Source organism: Sander lucioperca, chromosome 9 (assembly GCF_008315115.2).
Source record: "Sander lucioperca isolate FBNREF2018 chromosome 9, SLUC_FBN_1.2, whole genome shotgun sequence".
NCBI lineage: Eukaryota > Metazoa > Chordata > Actinopteri > Perciformes > Percidae > Sander > Sander lucioperca.
The window spans coordinates 29,599,165-29,612,176 of record NC_050181.1 but is presented as its reverse complement, the minus strand read 5'-3'; the positions used below and the strand labels follow the sequence as shown (position 1 = coordinate 29,612,176).

Genomic DNA, 13,012 nt, shown 5'->3' with positions numbered 1-13,012 from the left:
CCACCGGCCGGTTCGGCCTGAAATGGACCGGCCGTCCGGGATTGTTCCCAGTATTCCCGATGGCCAAGCCGCCCCTGCTCCTAGCTCTCAGTTTAATGACACTGTCATCTGGCTGTGCAGGTATGAGGCTGCACGAGGCATATTTTCAGGTGCAGATGTATGAAGGTAAACGAGTAAAATGAGTGTGAGGAACCTGGACAGCTTTTGTGTGAAAAGTAGTGCATCTTTTAATGCTTGTGGTTTTATTGCAGAGAGCTGAAGGCCAGTCTTCCTGTGGCTTTCGCTTTAGCCGATACACAAAGTGTTAAAACCACAGTGGAAAATAACGAGGTGGGGGCACAATACTTGTTGTTGCCCATACTGTATGTGCATGCAAACACAGCCAAGTCAGGAAGCTACCCCTTTGTATTTCTCATATACACATTCAATATGTCAGCATACTGTACAATAGAGACAATTAAAATAATAAAGTCAGTATATCCAGATAGAGAAACAATACAGTGTACCTCCCTGCAGACTCTCCCTATAAGGACATTTGACAGAGATCAGTTTCCTTCACTGGCTCCTCCTCCACCAAACCTCATATCTTTTATTTTTTTCATCTTCAGATTACCATCAAGGACGATAAAAAGATAATAAAAAAAGACAGAGACTGAGAGAAAGACGTATGTGAGAATTGAATCCAAACAGTTGGAAGAATAATATATTTACTTTAATATTAACTTAATAATGATACTTCATATCTTGCCACAAAATTAGATTAAAAAAGTGATCTTAATGCCCTATGATTAATACACTGGGTATTTATACAAATACAAAGAAGGGATCAGTAAGGATCCTTTAAGCTAAAGTCTAATGCAGAATACACAACATGTTGGCATAGAATCCAGGTGTTACTTTAAAATAACTTTAAAATAAGGTTAAATTAAATTGTATAAAATGGCTTCGAAGACAGTGAAACTAGGCACCAGGGGTGTGATGACAGTTTTTTTTAAAGCAGCATTATTCTTGGTTATTGAAAAGAGTGAGTCATTTGGTGTTTGTGGTCATGGCTGAAGACTTCCTGTGATGGAACTCATACAGAACATGTTTGTCACCGCAGGACGCTGGTTCATTCTATCACTATTTATATATATATATATATATATATATATATATATTTTTTTTTTTTTTTTTTTTATTTATTTATTTATTTACTATACTTCCAGTCTACAAATACAGAAGCTGATATGATTTTGTGATTCTGCTTGTGTCTATCTGCTGGCGCTATAAAGAACCTGAGTCTCCACTTCTCTCTCTGATGCAGACCTCCTGTTCCTTGTTGTGTTTGGAAGGAACCTCAGAGCTGCAGAGTTCAGATCATCAGAGTCCACATTCTGTAGATCAATAAAGTATTTAGTATCACATATCTCACACACTGGAACTACTTTTTTCAGAAGGCAGTGTAGAATCTGTACTGGCTCGGGTTAATGATTTAAACCAAAGTTAAACATATATTATTAACTACTGTAATACTTCACCTTGTTTCTTTCAGGATGCAGTTCTTCTTTAGCAGCTATGTGACAAAACATACACCTGATTAGTTAACTGACCAAATACTTAGCAGTGGATTTGTCTGTTAAAACGTAATACAACTGAATGTGCAACAAGTGATACGTCTGTACCTTTCTGAAGTTTCCTGTTTTTAACAGACAGAACAATGACAGCTATCATGAAGAAAACAGTCAGAACACCCAGGATCACAATCATGACGTTTGTCATTCCATCAGACTCCTCTACAAGACAAAAGACAGAATTAGAATCTGTTTTTAAAAGAGATAGTTGAGATTGAAATGACTGGCTCTGTGGTAACTTGTAAAGTGAAAAAGGAGAACCTTACTTTCAGTCTTTAAATCCACTCCAAAATCAGATTCACCGGTAGCTTTAAAAAAAACAAAATGACAAAATTTGACACATACAGTATTGATTTACTGTTTTTTCTTTATGCTGTTTTCATACTACTGTGACAGAACAATGACAGCTATCATGAAGAAAACAGTCAGAACATCCAGGATCACAATTATTCCTTCAGACTCCTCTATGAGACAAAAGACAGAATCAGAGTCTGTTTTTAAAAGAGATAGTTGAGATTGAAATGACTGGCTCTGTGGACACTTGCAAAGTGAAAAAGGAAAACCTTACGGTCAGTCTTTGAATCCACTCCAAAATCAGATTCATACTACTGTGACAATAAATGTGAGATAAACTGTAAATATGATGGAAACAGATCTCTGAGGCTTAACTAGAATCTTACCGTGAACTTTTAAATGTGTTGCACTGGTGATGACTGTATGTCCTTCTATGTAAAATCCACAGAAATACAGTCCAGAGTCAGATAAATCCACTCTCTTGATTTTAAGAAAGACAGTAGAGATGTTGGAGCTCATCTCAAATCCATTTTGAAATCCATCACAGAAGGAAGGTTTGCTATCAGACCCGTACATAGAGAAGACACAGCTGGGCTTGGTTCTGTTGATCACTCTGAACCATTCTGTCAGAGTTGGAGTGCTGGAAATGTTGGAGCACATCAGATTGACGTCTCCACCAGACTGGACCTCCACAGTGTGAGACTCAGAAGCTGAGACAGAGATCCAGCCTCAAACAAACAGCAGAGACAGAAAGAGAGTTATCCCTGAGCGTATAATGCAGCACTTACTGTATTAATGCAACGACAACAATAACTCAGTTCTTATTTGAAAGTTGAAATTCTGGTGGGTTATTTGTTAGATGATTTTGTGCTGAGAATAACCAAGTATCAGTACTTACTGAGGCTGCAGAGAAGTAAAGCTGTTATCAGGGTGAAGCTCCTCATTGTGTGTTTGTTTCACTGCAAAGAGTTTGTACCGCTGAGCTCTTATAAAGGAGTGTAGAGAGGCGGGGTGTCTTTTTTTCAGCACAGCGACCTGCCAAGCAATGCCTTGGCACATACTTAAGCTCTTGCTTTTGGAACATCTTATGTCATACATGTTAAAGCACCCTTACCTAATCCCTAACAGTCTGGTATGACATGAAATATGACAAGATCTTCTACCAAGGACCGGCTCCCATATAATGTTGTTAAAGTGCCCATATTATGCTCATTTTCAGGTTCATAATTGTATTTAGAGGTTGTACCAGAATAGGTTTATGTGGTTAAATTTTCAAAAAAAACATATTTTTGTTTTACTGCACATTGCTGCAGCTCCTCTTTTCACCCTGTGTGATGAGCTCTCTGTTTTTAGATACAGAGTGAGGCATCTCACTTCTGTTCCATCTTTGTTGGGACTCGCACATGCGCAGTAGATACTCACTTAGTCAGTGCTTGGGCACAGACATTAGTAACGGGGAGAGTCTAGACTAACGTGACTAGATAGAACTACGTGTGAAAGTTACAGACATGGCGGCAGTAGTTCAACCATACATGTTCGAACCAGAATCGGATCCTGAAGAAGGAGGGGAGTCTCCTGCAGAACCTGAGACTCAGAGAATTCAGCAGGACGCTTATGAATGGTTAGTCAAATGTTTCGGCCGATGACGTGGATGGCCCTGCTGATTTTGACCAGCTCACCTGGAGACTGAAGGCAGGATACATTCAGAAACCTGTATCTCACTCAAAACAACATGGATGGTTTTTTTTTTTCAAGTTTGTATGCGTGTGGAAGCACGAGAGACACAAAATAACACCCCAAATCCCAGAAAAAGTGATTTATTTTTCATAATATGGGCCCTTTAAAGGGTTCATTCACTCTGCATCTTTGTGTCAAAGATTCAAAACCCAACACTATGGAGTTTTCCTGTTGATGCTGAAATCTGTCCAGAGGTCTGTACTACGAAGCCAGATTTGGCGTTAACACTAGAACGGCCATGACGGTCATTTTGACCGTTTTGAAATTTATATGTGTAATAACTTTGCTGAATAAAAAAATACAATCCTGCTGCTGCCTGACTTTTCCTAAAATAGTCTGTATTTTAATTTTAAATTGTTTTTATATACATTACACAAAAGGCAAAGAAAATACAGTTACTTTTACCTATTTCGGCCATATACGGTCATATTGACCGCTCGGATTTTCGCGGTATTGTTTTTAATTTTTCGCGCGGTTGAAGATGCATCTTGGTTGCTTAGTAACTACCATAGTCTCTGTCAGAGCAACGTAACTAGCGGTCTCGAGTAACAAGTGTGGGCATCACTGTTGGGCCAAAGGCAAACCCAGAGATGGTAACGTAGGCTACTACGGCGTGGATGGACTCAGTTCTGAATCAGAAGGCAAACACCGGGCGCTCGCTCTGTGAAAGGCGCGGTACACGTAGATGGCCGGTGGCTGTTTACATGTTCATATAACTTTATACATCCTCGAACTGCCTGGAATCGTTGCACACATCCTCTCCAAGGAGTGCACCAGCAGTAAAATTGTCCAGAGGAAGTTTATGCAGCAACTGGCAGAGGAGCTGAGAGCGGAGTTTATGGAGGAAAAAAGGGCAGCGGCTCACGGTCCGAGCAGCGCTGCGCACCGCAGCAGACGCCAAAACAGAGGCAGTGCCAGGTTAGGTTATAGCTAAATGTTCAAATAAGATACTTATAATTGTTATTTGGCTGTTATGAGTTAAGTTGAATGAATTTCCACACCGTATTTTTCGGGATATGAATGTATGAAATAATTACGGTTTACTATGATATGAATAATTGAAACACGTATTACTACTCGTATACTAAATGTATAATTAAACTCGTAAAAATGTACATTTCGGTGTTATTACATTTTTCTAAAGATATCCTAACACAATACATAATACAATATGCAATTAGGTATTTATCATGAGAGATTATAGCAGACCCGGCTCCAGACACAAATTCACGGACGGGCATGCCATTATTTTTGGGGGGGCACAAATTAAATAAATCTCATCATGTAACATTATGTTAATTATCTTGCAAATGAGCATTGAATGAATGCATACAGGTCTACACGTTTAACAGATTTTATTTGGTATTGAAACAGCATAACAGCAGAGTGACTTAATTTTCACTGCGCAGTATGTACACTAAACATACAACTACTGCACACAACCCTTGCTTTGGGTTACAGTGTCGGCTAGCAGCACCGTGGCTAATGCTAGCTTTGGCAGTGACAACTTCAGAACTAACGTTACTCCCTGTACTTTTGCCGTCTTTGTCAATTTCTTCCACCAACCTTGGAGCTCGTTGATTAACATTAAGGAAACGCCATATATCCATAGCCTAAATTATCTCTTTAGTTTACATTAAGCTACCTATTCTCTCATACAAATTCCCGATAGCTTCCTGACATGCAGGCTGCATGTCAATTTCCATTTGAACCGCATCAGTTTTGACAAACCAATCAAGCTTGTCAGTTAAAAAAGGGCTCGTCCGTCCAGGGCGGGCACAGCAGACTCTGGGGGCGGGCCCGGCCCCCTAAAGCCCGCCCATAACGCCGGGACTGGATTATAGAGTTTGGAATCTGGCGGTCAAAATGACCGCTCACGGCAGTTCTAGTAGTTATGGAATTCCGGCACTTCTAATGTTAACGAGGTAACTTCAGGTTCAACCCAGGGTTTTGTGTATCACGTCGGTGGATCACTTGTTACCGGGTTAAATCGCTATATACCTAACCTGCTCAGGAACAGGTTATGTTGGAGATTAGAGATCAACCGATGTAAAAGCACCGCCTACTGACCAATCAATACTCGATTGATAACGGCGTCACCGTTCTTCCGGATCCGGAGCTCAGTGCGCGGAGAGAGAGAGAGGTGCGCTCATAAAAGTTAAAACATTTAGAGATCGACAACCCCATTAACATTCCCTGAGGGGTATTTTTATGAAAGATATAGATTTTGAGCGGAGGGAATTACGAGGCTATTTGTCAGCTTCTTGAGCCGTGTGTTGCCAAAGCGCACATCGGTGTGAATTATGTTTTTATATTTTTTTATTTGCTCTCACGATTGCTTACCACTGCCAGGGTTGCAACTGAAAAAATAGGCTAAAGCAACGACAGTTTATAGAAAGCACAAGTGTAATTATGATCAGATCTTGTGCCTGACTGATGGAGAAGTGATATTTATAAGCAATGTGATTTATGCATTTACAGCGTTGGCTATTTTTTTGCCAGCTTTCCATCCTGTTTTAGGAAGCAGCGACTGTATTACGTTTTGCCTGTAAAGCCATGTCTGTGTTCTTCATATTTATGTAGAATTATAATTTCCTCTTATGTAAAATATGCAGCTCTGGTAGATGTTTCCGATTGGTCGTGCTGTGCAAACACCGCCTCTTTTATGTGAACGCACGCGTTGCTGCATTGGGAAACCCTGGGTTGATTGAACTAGTTGTTTACCACCATCGTGACAAAGCTTATGCGGGATCGCGGTTGTTAGGTTTAGTGAAGCTGGGTAACTGAAAGAAATCCAGGACATGTTGATCTTGATTCGTAGTATAGTCCTCTGGTGACATGACCTGAGTGATGGCAAGGCCAGTCAGCCGGTCAATCAGTCCACCTCTTGGGTCTAGACTGAAATATCTCAACAACTATTGTCATGACATCTTGTACAGATATTCATGGTCCCCAGAGGATGAAGCATAATGACTGTAGAGATCCCCTGACTCTTCCTCTAGCACCACTGTGAGGTTGACGTTCGTGGTTTTAAGTCAGATATCTCAGCCACTGTTGGATGAATTGCTATGACATGTGATGTCCCCTATCATTGATACTGTGACCATGTTAGCATGCTAACGTACCTATCTCGGAGAGACCTAGATTATGAGACTTCCACTTACTTATTCCACTGTACTTGCCTACAAAATAAAAATGAAGCAGTTGTATCAGGCCTCTCTGTACAGTTTTGAATGCAAATGATGATGTAATGTACAAAGATAAAGTAGTTAAGGGAGTTTATTTAAAGGGATGATAGAATGCAAAACCGATTTTACCTTGTCATAGTTGAAAAACGACAGTTTGGAGGGTAAATAGGACATACATATAACCTCAAAATCCCATTGACACCTCTTTCCTCTGCAAATCTCACAATTTGAAACTGCTGCTGAAAACGGGCGAATCTCAACAAAGCTAAAAGTTGACCTCAACTCCTCCTTATTTGGCTCTAGTCTCTAGTCTTTGTCACGCCCCAACATTTACATAGGCTACACCACTGACCTGAGGTCAGCTTAGTCTTCTGAATCTAGGTCACGCAGATTTCAGAAATTTTATACATTGTTCGTCTGCTATTTAATTACTGAATTCACTTCTGAGACTTTTTTTATGCAAGAAATCAACTATGTAGAGGTCAAATATGTCCGTTTTACGAAAATTGATGGCTAATTGCAAATTTTGTCCGACTGTGTGTTGGAGTTCAGCAGGAGCTCAGCAGGCTAACGTGACAGCGGCCGGTGCTGCCTTGCCGCCCGGCGTGTCCTCCTTCACAGACCCCGGCCCGCTGTGAGCTAGATGGATCTCCGTCACGGCCGGCAGCCCGTGGTGCTCCATACCTGCGCAAAGTCACCGTTTCTGGGTTACTGGACTACCAAACGCCGCTGCCCTGACAGAGCTCCCTAAATGGCCGGTGTGTGTGAGTGAGAGCGCGGTCAGAGAGCTTGTTACGCCCGCAATCTCTTACCACAGGTTCCAGTTAATCTGATAATGGATATGTGTGTTGAGTTATTTAAACAAACGATCGGGGAAATAAACGCCTCTTGTCTGCGAGTGAGCTGGATGGAGCTCTATCAATGAGAGCTAGCTGGCCTCCTCCTAACGAGACCTCTGAAATTCACGAAAATGCATTAAATTGAAATCAGACAAAAGTGTTAGCTAAGCTTTGTAAGACCTTAGGGTAGCTGTGATATAGCTGCCGCTTTCTCGTCAGACTGTGTGGAGCTCCTGAAGTCCGACACGTCTTACCAAATTTGCAATTAGCCATCAATTTTCGTAAAACGGCCCATATTTGAGCTTTATATAGTTGATTTCTCTCATAAAAAAGTCTCAGAAGTGAATTTAATAACAAAATAGCCTGACAAACAATGTATAACGTTGCAGTGTCTGAAATATGAGACCTGCTGTCTCGTCTCCAATGTATGTGTATGTGGTTCGCTCAACCAATCAGTGCGCAGCTCATCTAAATATTAATGAGCATACCATATTTGGAAGAAAAAGTCGTTCCAAATAGAGACATTCCACAGGGATGCATAAGGGCCCAAAGAATAACACCTGGGACATTTTCAGCCTAACCAATGTTACATACCCTATGAGGAGACCTTAAGGAACAGTGTGAAATACCCTATATAATCATTCTATCACCCCTTTAAAGGAATGACCAATTTTAACAATTGTACAGATAGTACAATTGTTTTCATAAAACAAGTAGGCTAGTATCACTGCTTCTTTTTATACTTTCCACAGAGCTTTGCCCTCAGACACCTCATGATCTTTACCTCAGTTGTTCTCAGACCACACTGTGCTGTCTCTTCCTGTCAGACAAGTGATGTTTATTACTCACTCCTCTCTCCACACACCATTTCACCATTTCACTCGCCAAAATTTTCACAAAATAAGAGAGACTGACACTTTGACAGAGAGAGAGAGACAGAAAGAAACAACAAACAGCAAATACAGAGACATTATACTAAATTTATTTTTTGGCAGTAGACTCCTCACACACACTATCCACACACAAACACATCAGCAGATTAACATAATGAAGCATCAGTTCCACTCCGAGCTGCAGTTCCAGATGTTTCCTGAGTCTATCTGGTGGCAGCATACACAACATGTGGCTCCAGCTCTCTCTCTGATGCAGGCCTGCGGCTTCTTTTGGGTTTCGCCTGGAAATTTAGAGCTGCGTAATTCAGTTCATCTGAGCCCAGATCCTTTAAATCAGAATATTCAGAGTCTCACACACACTCTAGCTGAGTTAGCCAAAAATCTGTAAAATGTCTTTGTAGTTTAACAAAGGAATTGTTTAAACTAAAATGAGTGTTAACCACAGCTTAGCTAAGAACAAACATGCTTAGGAGTATTACCCAGTTGTGTTGCACAATTTAAATTAAAACTAAGACAAACTCAGTTAAACGAATATACCAAGGTTGTTCAAACTACATTAAGACATACTGTAGGCCACATTATATGACAAACTAAATTGGCCTCAATAGTGTTTCTATTTTGTTTTAAAACCATTTTCTAACTGGCAGGAAGGCTTTATGTTCTCTCTCATGACAAGATATCTTCTGGTTGAGCATCTTTAAAACCATAACACAGTTTATATAAGTTAATGCTGGGTTCACCTCGTTTCTTTCTGGCTGCAGTTCTTCATCCACAGCTCAATGGAAAAACAACAAGTCTCATCAGTTTATTATTACTGACCATATACTCATGTGCATCAAATTATAGATCAACTGTACCTGTCTGAAGTTTCCTGATTTTAACAGCCAGAACAATGATGACTATATTGAGGAAAACACCCAGGATCACAATCACAAGGTTTGTCATTCCATCAGACTCCTCTAGGTTAATGGTAGAATGACAGTCTGTTGGGTTGTTGTTGGTTGAGATTGAAATGACTGGCTCTGTGGTTACTTGCACAGCAAAAAAGGAGAACCTTACTTTCAGTATTTTCCATCAGATCAACTGTTATCTTTAAAACATATACAGTATAAGGAAATAATTTGACACGTATTGATTTCTTGTTCGTCTTTATGCTGTTTTCATACGACTGTGACAATACATGTGCGATACACTGTTAATATGATAAGAAAAGGAGATCTACAATCTTACCTTGAACCTTTAGATATGTTGCATTGACAATGACTGTATGTCTGCCTATGTAAAATCCACAGAAATACAGTCCAGAATCAGATAAATCCACTCTCTTGATTTTAAGAAAGACAGTAGAGATGTTGGAGCTCATCTCAAATCCATTTTGAAATCCACCACAGAAGGAAGCATTGCTATCATATGGATTCATAGAGGAGACACAGCTGAGCTTCTTTCTGTTGATCACTCTGAACCATTCAGTTGTAGTTCGAACGCTGGAAATGTTGGAGCACATCAGAGTGACGTCTCCACCAGACTGGACCTCCACAGTGTGAGACTCAGAAGCTGAGACAGAGATCCAGCCTGAAACAAACAGCAGAGACAGAAAGAGAGTTATCCCTGAGCGTATAATGCAGCACTTACTGTACTAATGCAACGACAACAATAATTCAGTTCTTATTTTAAAGTTGAAATTCTGGTGCAGTGCCACATGATTTTGTGCTGAGAATAACCAAGTATCAGTACTTACTGAGGCTGCAGAGAAGTAAAGCTGTTATCAAGGTGAAGCTCCTCATTGTGTGTTCAACGTTTCACTGCAAAGATAGTTTGTACCGCTGAGCTCTTATAAAGGAGTTTAGAGAGGCGGGGTGTCTTTTTTTTTTTTTTTTTTCCATCTTGCCGCTCACACCAACCTACCAATGCAATGCCCTTGCACATATTTAGGCTCAGAACATTTGGTTCTCGGTATGATCTTCTACCAGAGACCTGCTCCTGTATAATAATGTTGGTAAAGGGTTCATTCACTCTGCATCTTTGTGTTTAAATGGAGTTTTCCTGTTGAAGCACAAATCTGTCCAACATGCCTTTTTCTTAGATTTCTGTACCATTCTCCACATACATTGAAGCCCTTTCAGTTACAATTGTTGAAACTTGAAATAAAAAGTTTTTATGCTTGGCTGAAATGGAAAAATATGGTGTATCAATAATAACAAAATGCCACTTAGTCCACTGGAATCAAACTCAGCTAATGAATCATCACGTGCATGAAGTATGTGACTTAAACATCACTTGTTAGAAATGTTGAGATTTGATTGGCACTCTTTTAAAGGGGTGATAGAATGATTTATATAGGGTATTTCACACTGTTCCTTAAGGTCTCCTCATAGGGTATGTAACATTGGTTGGGCTGAAAATTGCCCAAGTGCTATTCTATGGGCCCTTAACTACCCTGTGAATATGGCCCTATTTGTAACAAGAGCTTTTCTTCCAAATATGGTATGCTCATGAATATTTAGATGAGCTGCGTGCTGATTGGTTGAGCGAACCACATACACATACATTGGAGACGAAACAGCAGGTCTCATATTTCAGACACTGCAATGTTACACATTGTTTGTCTGCTATTTCATTATTAAATTCACTTCTGAGACTTTTTATATGAGAAATCAACTATATAAAGCTCAAATATGGGCAGTTTTATGAAAATTGATGGCTAATTGCAAATTTGGTAAGACGTGTCAGACTTCGGGAGCTCCACACAGTCTGACAAGAAAGCGGTAGCTTGCTGGGTTCCATGCCCAGGGTAAAGTCACCGTCTCTGGGTTACTAGAGTACCGGGGCTCGGGTTGAATTTCGTCACGCCACTTATATTACAGCTACCCCAAGGTCTTACAAAGCTAACACTTGTGTCCGATTTCAATTTAATGTATTTTTGTGAATTTGAGGGGTCTCGTTAGCTGCTAGTGTCCCTTCAATCCTAAGGATAAAGATCGCGACTAGCTAGCTACGCTTTCGGCATAACTATAGTATATTTACACTTTGAATTTCATCACGGCATGTATATCACAGCTACCCTAAGGTCTTACAAAGCTTAGCTAACACTTTTGTCCGATTTCAATTTAATGCATTTTTGTGAATTTCAGAGGTCTAATAGGAGACTAGCTAGCTCTCATCGATCCATCCAGCTCACCACAGGCTCTATCAATGAGACTCGTGGACAAGAGGTGTTTATTTAAATAACTCAACACGCATATCCATTATAAGATTAACTGGAACCTGTGGTAAGAGATTGTGGGCGTAACAAGCTCTCTGGCCGCGCTCTCACTCACACACACCGGCCATTTAGCAGGAAGAGGGGAGGGAGAACAGCGAGCTGCAGGCCCTGGAGCTCTGTCAGGGCAGCGGCGTTTGGTAGTCCAGTAACCCAGAAACAGTGACTTTGCGTTGGTATGGAGCACCGCGGGCTGCCGGCCGTGACTGAGCTCCATCTACCTCACAGCGGGCCGGGGTCTGTGAAGGAGGACACGCCGGACAGCGAGGCAGCAACCCAGGCAGCACCGGCCGCTGAACTCCGACACAGAGTCGGACAAAATTTGCAATTAGCTATCAATTTTCGTAAAACGGCCCATATTTGACCTACTCTACCTCTACATAGTTGATTTTTTGCATAAAAAAGTCTCAGAAGTGAATTTTGTGATGAAATAGCAGACGAACAATGTATACAATTTCTGAGATCTACGCAACCTATTCAGAAGACCTCAGATTTGTGGTGTAGCCTATATAAATGTTGGGGCGTGACAAAGGTAGAGACTAGAGCCAAATAAGGAGGAGCGTTGAGATTTGCCCGTTTTCAGAGGCAGTTTCAAATTGTGAGATTTGCAGAGGAAAGGGATGTCAATGGGATTTTGAAGTTCTATGTATGTCCTATTTACCCACCAAACTGTCGTTAAGCTGGGGAACATTTGTCTGTATAAGAAGGGGGAGAAGGGGGGAGAAAATGATAAGAAATTCCATGAAATCGCCTGTTCGAATCCCCGCCGGAACAGAAATTCCATGAAATTGCCAGTTCGAATCCATGCCGGAACAAATACAGAGAACAGATATTTTGGTTCTTTTTTCTGGTTTGCAATAAATAAATTGACCTATAAATGTTTTGTTTCTTGTATGAGTATAACAATTTAAACTTCAATCCAAAATACTTTTATTTGCATTTTAATGCAATTGACTATGCTATGTCATTGTTTCTTATTGCTTTTTAAAGTAGTTACATCATTCACACTACACTGTTATAGGCCTATATTTCATTCAGCCTGCAATAAACTATGCTTACTGGATTCAAATACAACTCCATTAAAAAAAAGCAATTAAATTTGACCTAATTACACCTGATTGTGAATGAATACAACACACCAGATTTTAATTTCACAAAAAAAGTGTATTTATTAAAACAAACATATTTA

The 13,012-nt window shown here is 40.4% G+C and overlaps 1 protein-coding gene and 3 long non-coding RNA genes across 5 annotated transcripts in view; 2 read left to right on the top strand and 2 right to left on the bottom strand.

The window, feature by feature from the left end:
* The window catches only part of LOC118495912, a 43,661-nt gene extending 41,855 nt beyond the window's left edge, over positions 1 to 1,806 (top strand). Inside the window, exon 2 of the long non-coding RNA XR_004898370.1 lies at positions 1,307 to 1,806. This is a non-coding gene — a long non-coding RNA (uncharacterized LOC118495912). The remainder of the gene's footprint in view (positions 1 to 1,306) is intronic.
* Positions 1 to 13,012, bottom strand: part of LOC116064080 — a 272,833-nt gene that overhangs the window by 180,875 nt on the left and 78,946 nt on the right. The gene's annotated exons all lie outside the window — the stretch shown is intronic.
* On the bottom strand, positions 1,308 to 2,216 carry LOC116064094. Of its 2 annotated transcripts, XR_004108451.1 has the most exons (4): positions 2,182 to 2,216; positions 1,665 to 1,775; positions 1,521 to 1,555; positions 1,308 to 1,376 (listed from the first exon to the last, which is right to left on the bottom strand). It is a non-coding gene; the product is annotated as an uncharacterized LOC116064094 (long non-coding RNA). The 2 variants fall into 2 exon arrangements; XR_004898364.1 differs by lacking the exon at positions 2,182 to 2,216 and having other exon boundaries at positions 1,665 to 1,884.
* LOC118495910 lies at positions 2,076 to 9,996 on the top strand. Its single transcript, XR_004898368.1, has 3 exons — positions 2,076 to 2,182; positions 2,356 to 2,461; positions 9,963 to 9,996. It is a non-coding gene; the product is annotated as an uncharacterized LOC118495910 (long non-coding RNA).